Genomic DNA, 14,144 nt, shown 5'->3' on the forward strand with positions numbered 1-14,144 from the left:
ATCACAGCTGGACAAGCCATTAACTCCAGTCCCATTCATACTCCAGGCAGAGCAGAGAGATCCTGCCTTATGCAAACCTGAGAGTTTCACTCAGAGTCCTTCCCTGCTATAGAGGAGAGGCATTCTGTCAGCAAGAGCCCCCCCAGGCAGCTTTGGATCAAACCAGGGCTCTGCACAGCCCCACCATGCAGCCTCAGTTCCTCAGCTCAGTAACAAATGTACAGAAAAAGCCAAGTGCACACAGAAAACCACTATTTCCTCTTTGAAATTGAAGATGTGAAATAAGCAAAATTACAGAATTCTTTTTACCAGTGGAAAAAAGCCAAAACAAGGAGCACCAAGGGAAAGCCTGGCACCTGAGGCTGCAGGCATCACTCAGGCAGCTGTGCTGCAGCAGGGACACACATGCATGGGATACACAGCCTGCAGCAGGGACACACATGCATGGGAGAGGAGAGGACAGTCTGCAGCAGGGGCACACATGCATGGGCAAGGACAGCCTGCAGCAGGGACACACATGCATGGGAGAGGACAGCCTGCAACTCTCCAGCACATCCAGGAGGCCCAGTGCCCACCCCCCTCTGTTCTGGCAGCTTCAAGTGACATCTGACCATGGCTATAAATCTCAGCTAAGCAGGGCATTTCCTTAGGCCCTGTATCTTTGTTTAATCTCTGTCTCTAGGCCAGGCTGACTTCCCAGGTCTTGCATGCGATAGCTCAGCAGTTCCAGCAAGGGACAGGAATGAATGATGACCCCATGAACCATCCCAGGGCCCCATGAACCAGTCCAGGGCCCCATGTCCCAATCCATGAACCACCTCATGGCCCCACATATCACCCTATGAACCATCCCCATGGCTCCACATCCCAGTTCAGGACCCCATGTACCACCCCAAGATCCACCCCAGGACCCCATGAACCACCCCAAGAACCACCCCATGGCCCCATGTCCCAGTCCAGGGCTCCATGTACCACTCCATAATCCACCCCAGGATCCCATGATCCACCCCATGTTCCCACATATCACCCCATGAACCACCCCAGGACCTCATGTACCACCCTGTTAATCACCCCATGTACCACTCCAGGACCCCATGATCCACCCCAGGGCCCCACATATCACCCTGTCACCCATCCCATGACCCCATGTCCCAGTCCAGGGCTCCATGTACCACTCCATGATCCACCCCATGGCCCCATGTCCCACCCCAAGCTCGGGCTGCTGCTGCCCCTGCTCACACAGCAGAACATCTGCACCCACCCCGTGCTCCTGCTCAGGGCTCACAGCAGTGCCCCACTGCCTGCACAAAGCCCCACTGTTCCACACAGGCTCTGTGTGGCTCACCATGCCCCATCTCCCATGATGACAAAGATTAAATGGGTCATTCTTTAGCAAGGGTTTAGCTGGCCAAACACAACCTCGTGGGGCTCTCTGATTGTAGCTCAAGCTGCTTAAATCTGTTCCACATTAGATTCCCCTAAGCCACAGAGGGTTAATTTAAAACTTGTGCTGGGGTGTTATCACAGCTTTCACTGCAGATTTGATAAAGCCCACAGTGCTCCAAGACCCAATGTGGTAAAAATGAGTTTTCAGGAAGGTGCCTGAGTCAGCCAAGCAGTGTGCTCTTCTGGGAGAGAGGGAATCTGACTCAAAATGCTGCTCACTGAGATCATGTCTGATACCAGTCCATGGGAAACAGTTGGTATTAGCAAGGCCCAGCAGCAAAGAGTTGAACTTGTCCAAGTCTGGGGACGGTTCTTTGAGTATTCAGTGAGTGCCTACTATTAAAATCCTTGTGCTGTAAATAGTCCAAAATCAACTATAATTTTAGCCTGTGACTTAAGCAGAATTAAAAAAAAATAAAGCAAAACAAAACCACCACAAAAATATTTTAAAAGCAAAACAAAAGATGCTTCACTTTCATTTCTGAGTTACAGAGCAGCTGAGACTGGACTGGGGGAGGGAACATTAATTCACCTACAGCAGGAATGAATGAGGCAGTGACTAATATTTAATGAGTTTTAAACATATTGGCCATGAAACTCCAGGGAATACAGTGTTCCATCCATCCTGGCATTTTCCATCATTGGAGGACTCCAGCCTAACATTTAAAAATTCGAGATTGGTGTTTGCATGGGATAATAGTTTAATCTTTTCAACAATGGAGCTGCCTGCCTGGCAGTGGTGGGGAGGATTAGGTATTAAGATGCAGTTTTATGAATGGGGACAATCAGCCAGAGCTGTCAGGCAGGTTTTGTCTGGATTATCAAAGTGATATCCAGAAGTGAAGGTGTTCATAGGGAGCCAGGTGCCAAATGCAGCAGGGCTTTGCCTTGCAGCAATTAGCAAACAGGTCAGGAGTCATTACATAGGAAACTCACCCTGTGCAGACACAGACGTGAAAATATTTGCAAACAGAAATAAACAAGACAGAATAGACTGTCCTGATGTCACTTTAGAAAAGGACCTAGTACAGATCTCCCACTTGTCCCAGTCCCACTGGTTACCCGAATCCATGAATATTTACCTCAATATGAAGCCATAAAATGGTGCCCAGTGTGCTGATGAACACCACACCGTGGCTGAGCTGCTTCCACATGCCCAGGGCTCCTGCTGGGGCAGTGAAGTGCTCAGGCTGTTGTCTCACATTCGCCTCCACACCTGCTCCTCCTTGGGTGAATTTGCCGGGAATTGTGCAGTCCCAGCCAGGACACAGCCACAACAGGACTCTCATATTAATTTCTGACTCTAATATTAATTTCTGATTCTGTCTCCTGGACCAGTTCCTGAAGGGAACATCTTTCCATTCACTCAAGGACATCACACTTGTCTGAGTACAGGCTGATCTTTCAGAACACTTGGGGGAAAAAACCACACCACAGATGGTACAGAAAGGATATTTTCAGCTGCCTCCATTCCCAACAGTGCAGCAAAACATGAAACACATGAGCAGGTGAGGTCAGAGCACACAGGCAGACCCTGTCTGTCATCAGCACAGCGCAAATGGCCCCTGCAATTAAAAGCACAGGCTCTGTCTGGTTCTGGCATCATTCATTTCTCATAGCTGCTGCCATGCAAGAGGCTCTAGGTGAAACTAAACCTGGAAAACCATCATAATATATCACTTTTATCCCAATATCTGAAGTGAAAAGTATGCTTATGCTGGAATGTGACAATTTAAGTGCTGTTCCTGTCAATCTCCAAAAGCATTTGCAGTCACATTGAGCTGCCCAAACTTCTCTGCTCCATTTGGAAATTTATGAGTAATAAAAAACTCATAAGTGTTAAGTGAGGAGCAGAGGGGACAGGTGATGCTGAAATGGATTGGCATAGGAAGTCTTGGTGACTTCTCTGTACCTCCTCTCTATATATATCAAAATATACAAATTTTGATATATATATAAAAATATTTGAAATATATAACATATAACATATAATATATAACATATAACATATAATATATAATATATAATATATAATATATATTGTATAATATATAATATGTAATATATATTGTATAATATATAATATAATAATATATATTATATATTATATATTATATATTATCCTATAAATATATATGTATTTATATAAAATATAAAAATATATATTATATATATTTAAAATATATATATATATTCCAAGCAGCTGTCCCTTGGAATATTTTTATATATATCTCAAAATATTTTGTGTGGTCGTGGTTTGGAAGAACAGAGGCAAGTGGGAGCAGCAGGAAAAATGTGGTGTCTGAACAGTGTGAAACAGGGAGGAGAATGGGTTCAGAGCCCTGGGAGAGTCACTGATGGGCGACCTGCAGAGCCTCTCCTGTGTGATGGTAAACCAAACAATTCCCATTACACGGGGGAATGGCTTCTCCTCCCCTCCAGAGCACACAGTGTTCTCAGCCTGAGCACTCCCATCCCCACACACCCTTTTTCCACGTGGGAAGCCTGAGGGCGGCCAAACAAAGGGATTTTTCACATTTCATGTACTGGAAGTGCCACGGCCGCAAACAAGATGAAAGGAGGCCCCAGGCTCTGTGTGCTGTCCAGACCCACTCCTGCAGGGCCCTGCCTGTGCCAGGGCTGCTGCACGTCCTGTATGTGTGCAGACAGGGTCCCAGTCCCCATCCAGCCCGGGACACCCAGCGCAGGGTCTGGTTAATCATCCACAGCAGGAACACAGCCCTCTTTGTCAGAGCCCGCGGGTGTGAAGGGCTCCCCAGCTCCCCAGGGAAGGGGTGGGCATCACTTGGAATTATGACACTAACGAGGGTCAAACACTGCTTGTTTCCCTTCCATTAGTCCCATTGAGCCTGTGCAGCGCTGTGGAAAAGCTGCATCTGGAGCAGGGTGCCCACAGAGGGGACCCTGCCCACCGTGGACAGGCTGGAATGGGCGGCATGAGGCCAAGGACTCTGTGCCTCTGGCTGCCTGCCCCAGCCAGCGACACCTGGGCATGGCACAGAGCACTGGCAGAGGCTCCCAGAGCTCTGGAGGTGGAGGGAAATGCATGTCAGCAATGCTACACTGTCACAATGTCACAGACATCTTTTATGAATAATCCTTTCCTTAGGATTTTTCCTCCTGAGAAGCTGAAAGGCCTCAGGAACAAAATGTAAACAATGGTTATCTGCTGCTGTGGAATGCAACAGGTGCATCTGTGACTGGCCTCATGTTGGATATTTCTAATTAATGGTCAATCACAGCACAGCTCTGTCCGAGCCACAAACCTTTGTTATCATTCTTTGCTATTCTATTCTTACCTAGCCTTCTGATGGAATCCTTTCTTCTATTCTTTTAGCATAGTTTTAATATAATATATATCATAAAATAATAAATCAAGCCTTCTGAAACATCGAGTCAGCATTCTCGTCTCTTTCCTCATCCTCAGACCCCTGTGAACACCATCACACCACAAGCCTGGCTGTCACTGAACCTCTGCTTGTCACTGGGTGTATAAAAATCTGCATCCACATGTGCCTGGCAGCATCCCTCAGGCTCAGAGGGGATGGAGCAATTTGGATTTTCCAAATTTTTGGATTGCTGTATTGAAAACTGCAGTGTTCTTTCATCCCTTGCCTCCCCACTGCAGACGTGGCCTCCCTTGTTTTGGGGTGAGGCACAAATCCTTCATTAACAGAGTGGGGTTTGATGTGAGCCCCATCAGCCTCTTCTCAACCAACTGCACCATGACAGCTCCTTAGCTCAATATCTTATTGAAAACTGAATTATTTTGCCTGCTAAAGTGCAGTATCTCAAGCAACAGCTTCTAGAAGTGCCTCCTTTGGGGCTGAACCTCAGAACAGCCCAAACCACTCCTCAAACGCTCCCCACATTTCTTGTGTTCAATCACAAATCCTAAGGAAAGCCCAAGCCATGGTGGCCTGAGGTGAAGCCACAGCGGGCATGGTGACACCAGAGCTGTGTACACTCCCAGAATGGTGATTTCAAACCCAGAGATGGGGACTGAGGTTGTGTTGGGGTGGGCCGGGGACTGACCACAGGCTGCCCTGCATGGGCCGACCCACTGTGATCCCAGGAGCTACAGCAGCCCGGAGAAATGTGCGTGGGCAGAATTCCTGCATCCACAACTGGCCTCAAAAATCAGATAACACCATGGGAAAATGCAGGGACGACCCCTGGGAAGCAATCCTGTGTCCCCAACAGCCTCCTGAGAGTGGCTCTGGAGCTGTCACCCCTGCACGTAATGCCCCTGGGCTTCTGTGGCCGCAGCAGATGCTGAATTGTTGGAGAGCTGAATCCCAAACAAACTGCCTGGATCTGAGCAATTAGAGAGGAAAAGAAGTATATTCCACCAGCCAACTGCTTAATTACCGAGGGCATTAAGCACAGCATGCAGCTAACAGCAAAGCTTTGGGTTTTCAGGACAAGCCTTTCTCCCTGCTCTGCTTGTTGGAAAGAATCTGAGAAATAACAGGATCACCACTCATTCCCAGCAGCACCAGCCCTGCTGTGGGCTGGGATGGAAATGCCACTGCTCTGGGTACAAGCTCTGTGCTCTGCTCCCAGGGGAAAGGGTGGACTTTGAAGAACTGGGCAAGATTCCCATGGTGGAGAGAATTCCCTGGGTAGGTTTGTGCTGCCCTGTGACCACAGCTGGCTTTCTGTCGTTCCCTGAGCCTGGGGTGGGCAGGGCAGAGGGTTTGGTGGTGTGGAGGGGGCAGAGCCCTGGGAGCTCTGGGGAGGTCACGCTCTGGGAGCCCTGCAGGGAGATGATGCTGACACTGGGTGATGAGCCCGCTGGCACTGCTGACACAGCATTTCCTTTCAAATGTAAACGCTGCTTCATGGCCCAAAAAAGCATTTCACACTGCCCAGCCCAAACAGTTTAATAAAAACCCTCCTCTCCCCGAGTCTTGTTTAAGGACCTCAATTTAATTTCCATTAAGATAATAAACTTTAGTGTTTGTAGTGTTTGTTATCTTCACTTTCTGGACTGCCTGTGGAGTGTATCTAAGTTTTTCCCTACAGATTTCATGAGAAGAAGTGCTGCTTTTTAAACAAATGCAAGAGGAAAAAGAAGCTAGCAGTGAAACATCTGATACTGCAAGACATGATAAAATCAGGGGAGCTGGCAGAGCTGGCAGGCTGCCCTCTCCTCCTCCAGCCTGGCCTGTGTCCCTTTGTGAATTGCCCTTTGTTTGCTGCAGGTTCACTCTAGCGGTTTCTCACACCAGAAATTAAGCCCTATTTTATCCAAACCTGGCCCAGAGGGCCTTTGGCTCCCAGCCAGAACATACAGAGCAGAGCAGAGCATTTCTTTTTATTTGCTCCTCTTTTCTCAGTCTCTCTCCCTGCAGGGTACTGCTATTATTATTATTATTATTATTATTATTATTATTATTATTATTATTATTTTAAATCTTGCATTTTACTGATTGAAGAGCTTACATTCATGCTGATACATTTGTTGTGTGGTGCCTTTGGGGTCATCAGGAAGCACAAATTATTTTGGATTGGAAGTGAGCTGGGAAAAGCTGAGGAGAAAACCAGGATATTATCAGGCATTCCTTTGGTACTGACACAGGGGCTCTGATATCAGCCCGCTGATATAATTCAGGGCTGGGGAGGAGGGAAATTTGGGTGGAATGAGATGGGCTGTGATGTGCCTGAGGAGGGCTGAGGGACAGGCTGTTATCAGCAGGATGTGCTGTGTGGGGTGGGACAGGCTCCTGTCCCTGAGCCCACCACAGCACCCCTGCCCTCAGTGCCACACCTCAAAAACTGCAGGAAAGCAGCTCCCAGGGGCTGCTCTGAGTGCAAAGCTTGCATTCAGGGATGGACACACAGTTCCCCAGAGCTCTGCCAGGTGTGACACTGCGCCTGCAGCCAGGGCAGAGCTGCTGTGCTACTGCAGGTGTCTGTGCTGCAGGCTGTGCTGCCCAGGGCTGCTCCTCTCTCTTCTGCACATCCCTGTTCCCAGAGAGTTCCTAGGGCTGCTCCTTTCTCTCCTCCTGCACATCCCTACTCCTAAAGAGCTTCCGGGCTGCTTCCCAGAGCTGCTTCTCTCCCTCCTGCACATCCTTGTTCCCAGAGAGCTCCCAGCGAGCTCCCAGGCTGCTCCTGTCCTATTGCAGGTGTCTGTGGTGCAGGCTGTGCTGCCCAGGGCTGCTCCTCTCCCTTCTGCACATCCCTGCTCCCAGGGCTGCTCCTGTCTCTCCTGCTGCACATCCCTGGATTTTGGTTCTGCTCCCAGGCTGCTTCCCAAGGCTGCTCCTCTCTCTCCTGTTGCCCATCCCTGGCTCTGGGCTTTGTTCCCAGGTGCTGCTCTGCACACCAGCAGTTCCCCAGGGCAGGCAGGAGCCCTGGGAGGTTTTGCTGACGCCCTGAGGAAGAAGGGAGCATCGGGTGAGGAGTCTCTCAGTGGAGATTGGCTGAGCAAAGCTACAGCTGCCCTCTCTCAGCTGGGCAAAAGTGGCTTCAGGAAGGGGTGAAAATCTGCATCCGAGAGACAGTGAGTTCTGACAGTGAATCCAGGCATGGAGAGCAGAGAGCTTTCAGCAGCTCACAGGTGCTGCCACCTTCCCAATTCACAAGGCTTGGGGTCAGGAGCATCTCAGAAGTCACTGAGTGTCCCCTGCATGCTCTGTGCCCCTCAGGGGTGCCAGCACTTGCTCTGCCTCTGCCCTCTCTGCCTCTGCTGGGTCTCAGACCACAAAATGCAGGCTGAAATCTCTAATGGGGGAGAATGAACAGAATAAAATGGGGAAATATTAGAGCATTGTAGGACAAAAAAAGATTTTTTTAACATCTTACAGATTTTCCTTGCCATCCTCCTGTTATCTCAGTTCCTTGTTCATATTTAGTTTCCATTTCCACCTTCAAATTCTCTTTCCTGATCATACAGATCTGACTGTGTGCAGGCTGTTTCCAACAGATAACCAGCTCCCCCCTAACACTGAGCCCTTTCCCTCCCTTCTGTCCCACCCTGAGATGAGACCTTGTGCAATTGTCTGGGTTTTGCCCCCCAAGGGCTGTCTGCCTTTGTCAGATAAGACCTGGACCCTGTAAACATTTGCTGAAAAGCCTGGAAAAAATAACTGCATCTACAACAACCTCAAGCAGGGTAGAGAACAGTGTCTTTATCCAGATCTGGAGTCCACTGTCTCCTTAAATCAATTTAAACTGAAATAAGATCCATTCCTCCCTTGTTCCCTATGCAAAAGGCAGCTGTAATCACAGGACACTGAGTCTTGCACGGGCTGGGGTGCAGAATGTGCCTCTGACAGGAGTGCTGGGCAATTCATCACAGGAGATTACACTCGAGGGTGCTCATGTGACTGGGATTTAACAGTCAATTAAATTACACCAACACTTCTAACAAAGGAGCTGGGGTTAAGGAAGGGCTCCAAAATTACTCCTTTTCCTTCCCAGCTCTGATGCCAGCCCTGGGAATCTCCCTGTTATTAACCCAGATGTTCAATTAAAGCTGACAGGAACAAATAAAATTGTTCTGGGATGTCCCTACAATGGAGTCAGGCAGCAGGTCTGCCCCTGCGGCAGTTTGTAGGAAGCTGTCCCATGTCTTGGGACATGCTTTATCCCTCCTCACAAACAGACTCACCCCCAGTGCTCAGGAATGTCCTGCTCTGGTGTGTGGTGTTGGGAGGGTCCCCAGGATGAGGTGAGAGGTGAGGATTTGACTCCAAATTCTCAGAAGGCTGATATATTATTATATATTATTATATTTCATTACATATTATTATATTATATATTATTATATTCCATTATATATTATTATATTATATATTACTATATATTATATCATTATATTATATTATTATATTATATTATATTATATTATATTATATTATATTATATTATATTGCATCATATCACATCACATTACATTACATTATATCATATCATATAATATCATATCATATCATATATCATATGATATGATATGATATTATATCATATCACATTATATCACATTACATTAAATCATACTATATTACATTACATTACATTAATTATAAATGATATATTAAAACTGTACTAAAGAAAGAGAAAGGAGACATCAGAAGGCCAAACAAGAATGAATAATAAAAACCCATGACTGACCAGAGTCCCAGCACAGCTGGACTGGGATTGGTCATTAAGTTAAAACAATTCACATGGAACCAATCAAAGATACCCTGTTGGTGAGCAACCTCCAGACCACATTGCAGGCAATCAGATAATTATCATTTACATTTCTCTTCTGAGGCTTCTCAGGAGACAAATCCTGGTGAAGGGATTTTTCAGAAAATGTCATGGTGATGCTGGTGGCATTAACTCCAGTCCCACATTTCTCTGCTCTTTATCTGACTGCCCAGCCACTCTGCCTGTCCTCACAGCTCAGCTCTGGTGCTCTGTGGGGTCCCTGTGCATCTCCTGCACCTCCCAGACCTGCAGCAGGATCACACACAGGCTCGTGGTGTCAGCATTCACGTGAGCAGCTCCTTTCAGGACAGCAACAAGAGCTTGCTGCTCTATTCACCCTTCACTAACCACCAAACGTTTGCATCTGTACTTATATTCCAGTGGCTTTTTACAAGAGTAAAGAAAAAAAAAAATTGTGGCGCTTTTTGCTCATTTTATCAATTTTCTTCCCCTAAATGCTGCTTCCCAGGGCTGTTCTTTGGGAATCCCACCTTGCACTGGGGATTCAGAGCTGTTGCAGCACTGGGTGTTAGCACACAACAGCCCTTCTGCTTGGGCACAAACAGCATGTTCAGAAGTTACCTGATAAATAGAAGGACACAGCTTTTGTGACCCAAGTTTCCTCACCACAGCAGTCAGAAAGGGCTGTTACACTCTTGTGAAGCTGGCCAAGATGCTGAATTTTTTCCCATGGCAAAAGAAACAACCTTCCCCATTCCATGCTCTATCTCTCCAATGGGGTAAATCCAGAGTTTTGTTTTATAGGTTCCTCTAAAGCATCAGAGCTGTTCCCAGTGTCCTGTTCTGGACAATTCGTCCCAGCAGTGTGTGACATGACATGGTGTTTCCTTAAAAGACCATTTTGTAAGGTCACTTCATCCTCTGGTCTCTGTTCCACGAGGTCATTCAAAAGTCACAGCACTGGAGTCAAAATCCCCTCATGCTCATTTGGGTGTATTGGAAACTACCAGAATGTTTGCTGGAAGAGACCAAATGTGGCTGAAATAAATCCACAGATTTTCCCCTAACAGAGTTGCTAGAATAATATCAAGATCATGACTCCCCCTCACTCCTCATAATTACTGCAGCACAGCCCTAAAGGGGTGGCTGACCACAGTACAGATATTTTTTTCATGTAGCAGGAAGGAGTTGTTGAGAAATCTCTTTGAGCATGTGAATGTCAGCCTGATATTTTACTTGGGACTAGCTCTTTAACAGGATACTTATTTTCTCATATCTACATCATTTAACACCAAATCCACACCTTTCCCTGAAGGAGCTGTGGGGTTTTTTCCAAACAGTAAATGTGTATTTTCTGCCTTGTTTGTATTAGGAAGTAGCACCTAAAAACCCCAAACTAATGCTTGAGGTAAAACTAGAATTAAGAGTCCAGACCATGGTGTCGCAGACATCTTTTATGAAAAATCTTTTTTTAAGGATTTTTCCTCCTGAGAAGCTGAGAGGCCTCAGGAACAAAATGTAAACAATGGTTATCTGCTGCTGTAAAATGCAGCAGGTAGATCTTTAATTAGTCCATGTTAATTGTTTCTAATTAATGGCCAATCACAGCCCAGCTGGCTCAGACTCTCTTATCCGAGCCACAAACCTTTGTTATCATTCTTTGCTATTCTATTCTTAGCTAGCCTTCTGATGAAATCCTTTCTTCTATTCTTTTAGTATCGTTTTAATGTAATATATATCATAATATAATAATACAATATAATTAATATAATATATATTATAAAATAATAAATCAAACCTTCTGAAACATGGAGTCAGATCCTCATCTCTTCCCTCATCCAAGAACCCCTGTGAACACTGTCACACCATGGTGTGGTCTTGTGTCCTTCTCCTCAAATAATCTCCCTCTGCAGGGACAGGGATGGCACCAGAGGGTGACAGTGACCAGAGGAGGTGGTATCATCCATGTGTTTGTGCTTCAGAAAGGGCAGGGCTCTCAGGTGTCTATTTACAGCTCCCAGGAGAGACACTGACCTTGTGTCTTCACAAAGACTTCATATTCCACCACAGACTTAAAGCTCAGACCCAAAAGCCAACACTCAAACAAGCTCCCTGCTTCTGGCATGTTATGCTTGCCAATATTTGCTGCTTTAATCACAAGTGACAGCCAAGCAGCAATTTGGGCTGTTCATTAGAGCAGCCCCATGTTCTGCTCCTTGTGAGGCCACACAGATATTCAGAATTAGCATTCCCACACGGTTTTCCAGGAAGGGGTTGCTGCTGGGAAGCTGAAGGATAGAATGGAAATTGCTGATCGGAACAAGGAGCTGGAGCTCCCTTGAGGGGGACACACAGAGCAGCGCGGGATGCTGCTGACACTCTATTTGAATTGGGTGGATTTATGAGCTTTTCTGATAAGAGCTGTTATCTGGGGCTGGAATCAGACCCTGCCCCCTTTGCTGGAATTTCTCTTGGTTTGTTCTGTTCCCAACTCCGAGCGCTTCTGGAGAGTGTCCACCTCGTCTGTTGCAAATTCACAAAGATGGCAATCTAAGGCTGATGGTGTCCTGTGGGTTTGCATTAAGGCTGCTGTGACCTTAGGGATGCAGGAGCTCTTCAGGCCGGGCAGGAGCAGCAGGAGCAGCCTGGCAGCTCCAGCTTTGTGCCCTGGGCTGGGCTGACAGGGACCAGCCCCTGGTGGGATTTGCACTCCTGGGTGCCAGCAGCTGATACCAGCCAGGGCTGACTGGGAGCAGGCTCCCCACTGCACTGCATTTTGCATTTCAGAGTCTCCAAATACCAGAGGCATTATCTCAGGCTGCAGAGCATTGTAAATCAGAGTTAATTCTTTCCAGCAGTCAGCTTTGATATGGCCCTCCCTCTCATTACCCACTCCCCAAAGGAAGAAAGAACACTCTAAGGGTCCTACCCCCATAAAAGTTCCTGGATTCAAAAAGCCAAAAATGACATGATTTTATTTGCATGCCCGGAAAATTGGTGGTGTAAAATTCCCCTGCAGGATAGAGGATAAAACCAGGGCTTAAAAAGCAAATTGACACACTTTCCTCTGGCTCAACTCTACTGAGTTCATTGCAGATCTTTAAAGTTTATCCTCCTTGTATAAGTTATTTAGAGAACATTTTTTGAGCACTCTTTATATTGATTTAAAGCTTCCTACTTTTTAAAATCACATTCATTTGAGAGGTGGGTAAATTCTGGTATAGGATGTAGCGGTTGACAGGTTTTGCTCAAAACCAACACCACTGCTGGAAGCAGAAATGAGTCTCCTGAGCCTTGGTCCCGGTGCTGCAGTTTTGTGGAATGCCTGGGATGCACACTCAGTGGGAAGCACACCAGGAACAGTTCCCTGCTCTGCAGAAACAAACAGAACTTCTTTTCCTTTCTTTTTAAAGGCACTGAAAGCAGTGAAGGCTGAGTAACAGAGCAGGCATGAGCCTCGAGGTGTCTGATGAAATGGCATAGTTCGAGATTTTTATGTAACCACATGGAAAGCTGTGATGTGTGCATGAAACTTCCCTGGATATTCAGTTTTCAGGGAATTATGACTTGCAGCAGTGAGTCAGCACTGTTTCAATGAGGCAAGCATTAACCTTCCTGTCAGGACAGTCTTAAACAAGCTTGAAAAAGCAAAACCACAGAGATAGGTGACAAACAAAAGATCAGCACCTGGGGCCTTTAGACCAAAGCAGATCCTTATCAAGCATTCAGCCAAGATCAGAAGTGAGCAGTGGCAGGCAGGTCCCTTCCGCCTGTCCCACACCTGCAAAGCCTCCTGTTTCCTAGATAACTACAGCATTTGGGAGAAGGTCAGAAAAAACCTGTACAATTGTCTCTCTTTAACCTGAAAGGGGTTTATCCCTACTGCGGTCACACTCTCCAAGAAGGCTGCTGGGATGTTAATTCCCTATTTAATGCAAAAAATCCCCAAAGTTTGGCTCTGTTGTGTCCTGCAGGATGCTCTCCAAAGGCAGAGCTGTGTCACCACGTGCTGGGCTCCCAGTCAGATGAGCTCTGTGCACAGTGATCAAGCTCCCTCTCAGGTAATATACATCCCAGCCTGAAAGCTGCTTCCTCCACCTCCCTTTGTAGTCCGTGTTTTAATCAGCACCATCTGGGATTAGCTTCCTTTTATTTACTTATTTTTGGGTACAGGCTGTCTTAGATCCTCAGATTTTGGTCAGCCTGCCTGGAAACTCTTCAAAGTTTGGGATTACCAGCTCATGACTGGGGACTGGGATGGGGTTCCAGGCACTTGAGAGCAGACACAAGACAGGAACACGAGTGACCCATCAGCACACACTGAACTCAGCTGCAGCATCCACTTTTTAAGGTTATTTTCTCAGCACAGCTGGCTTGGGGGCTGCTCTGTCACACATCCATGCTTGGCTGAGTGATCCAGCACAAATGACCCCATTTTCCCAGGAATGCAGGGGGAGTTTGCTGCGAGCATGGCTCCACTGGCCACAGGAGAAATCAGGCGTGTAAATCTC

This window comes from Melozone crissalis, unplaced genomic scaffold (assembly GCF_028551555.1).
Source record: "Melozone crissalis strain CALT ecotype California unplaced genomic scaffold, PUWL_Pcris_2 ptg000017l_1, whole genome shotgun sequence".
NCBI classification, from domain to species: domain Eukaryota; kingdom Metazoa; phylum Chordata; class Aves; order Passeriformes; family Passerellidae; genus Melozone; species Melozone crissalis.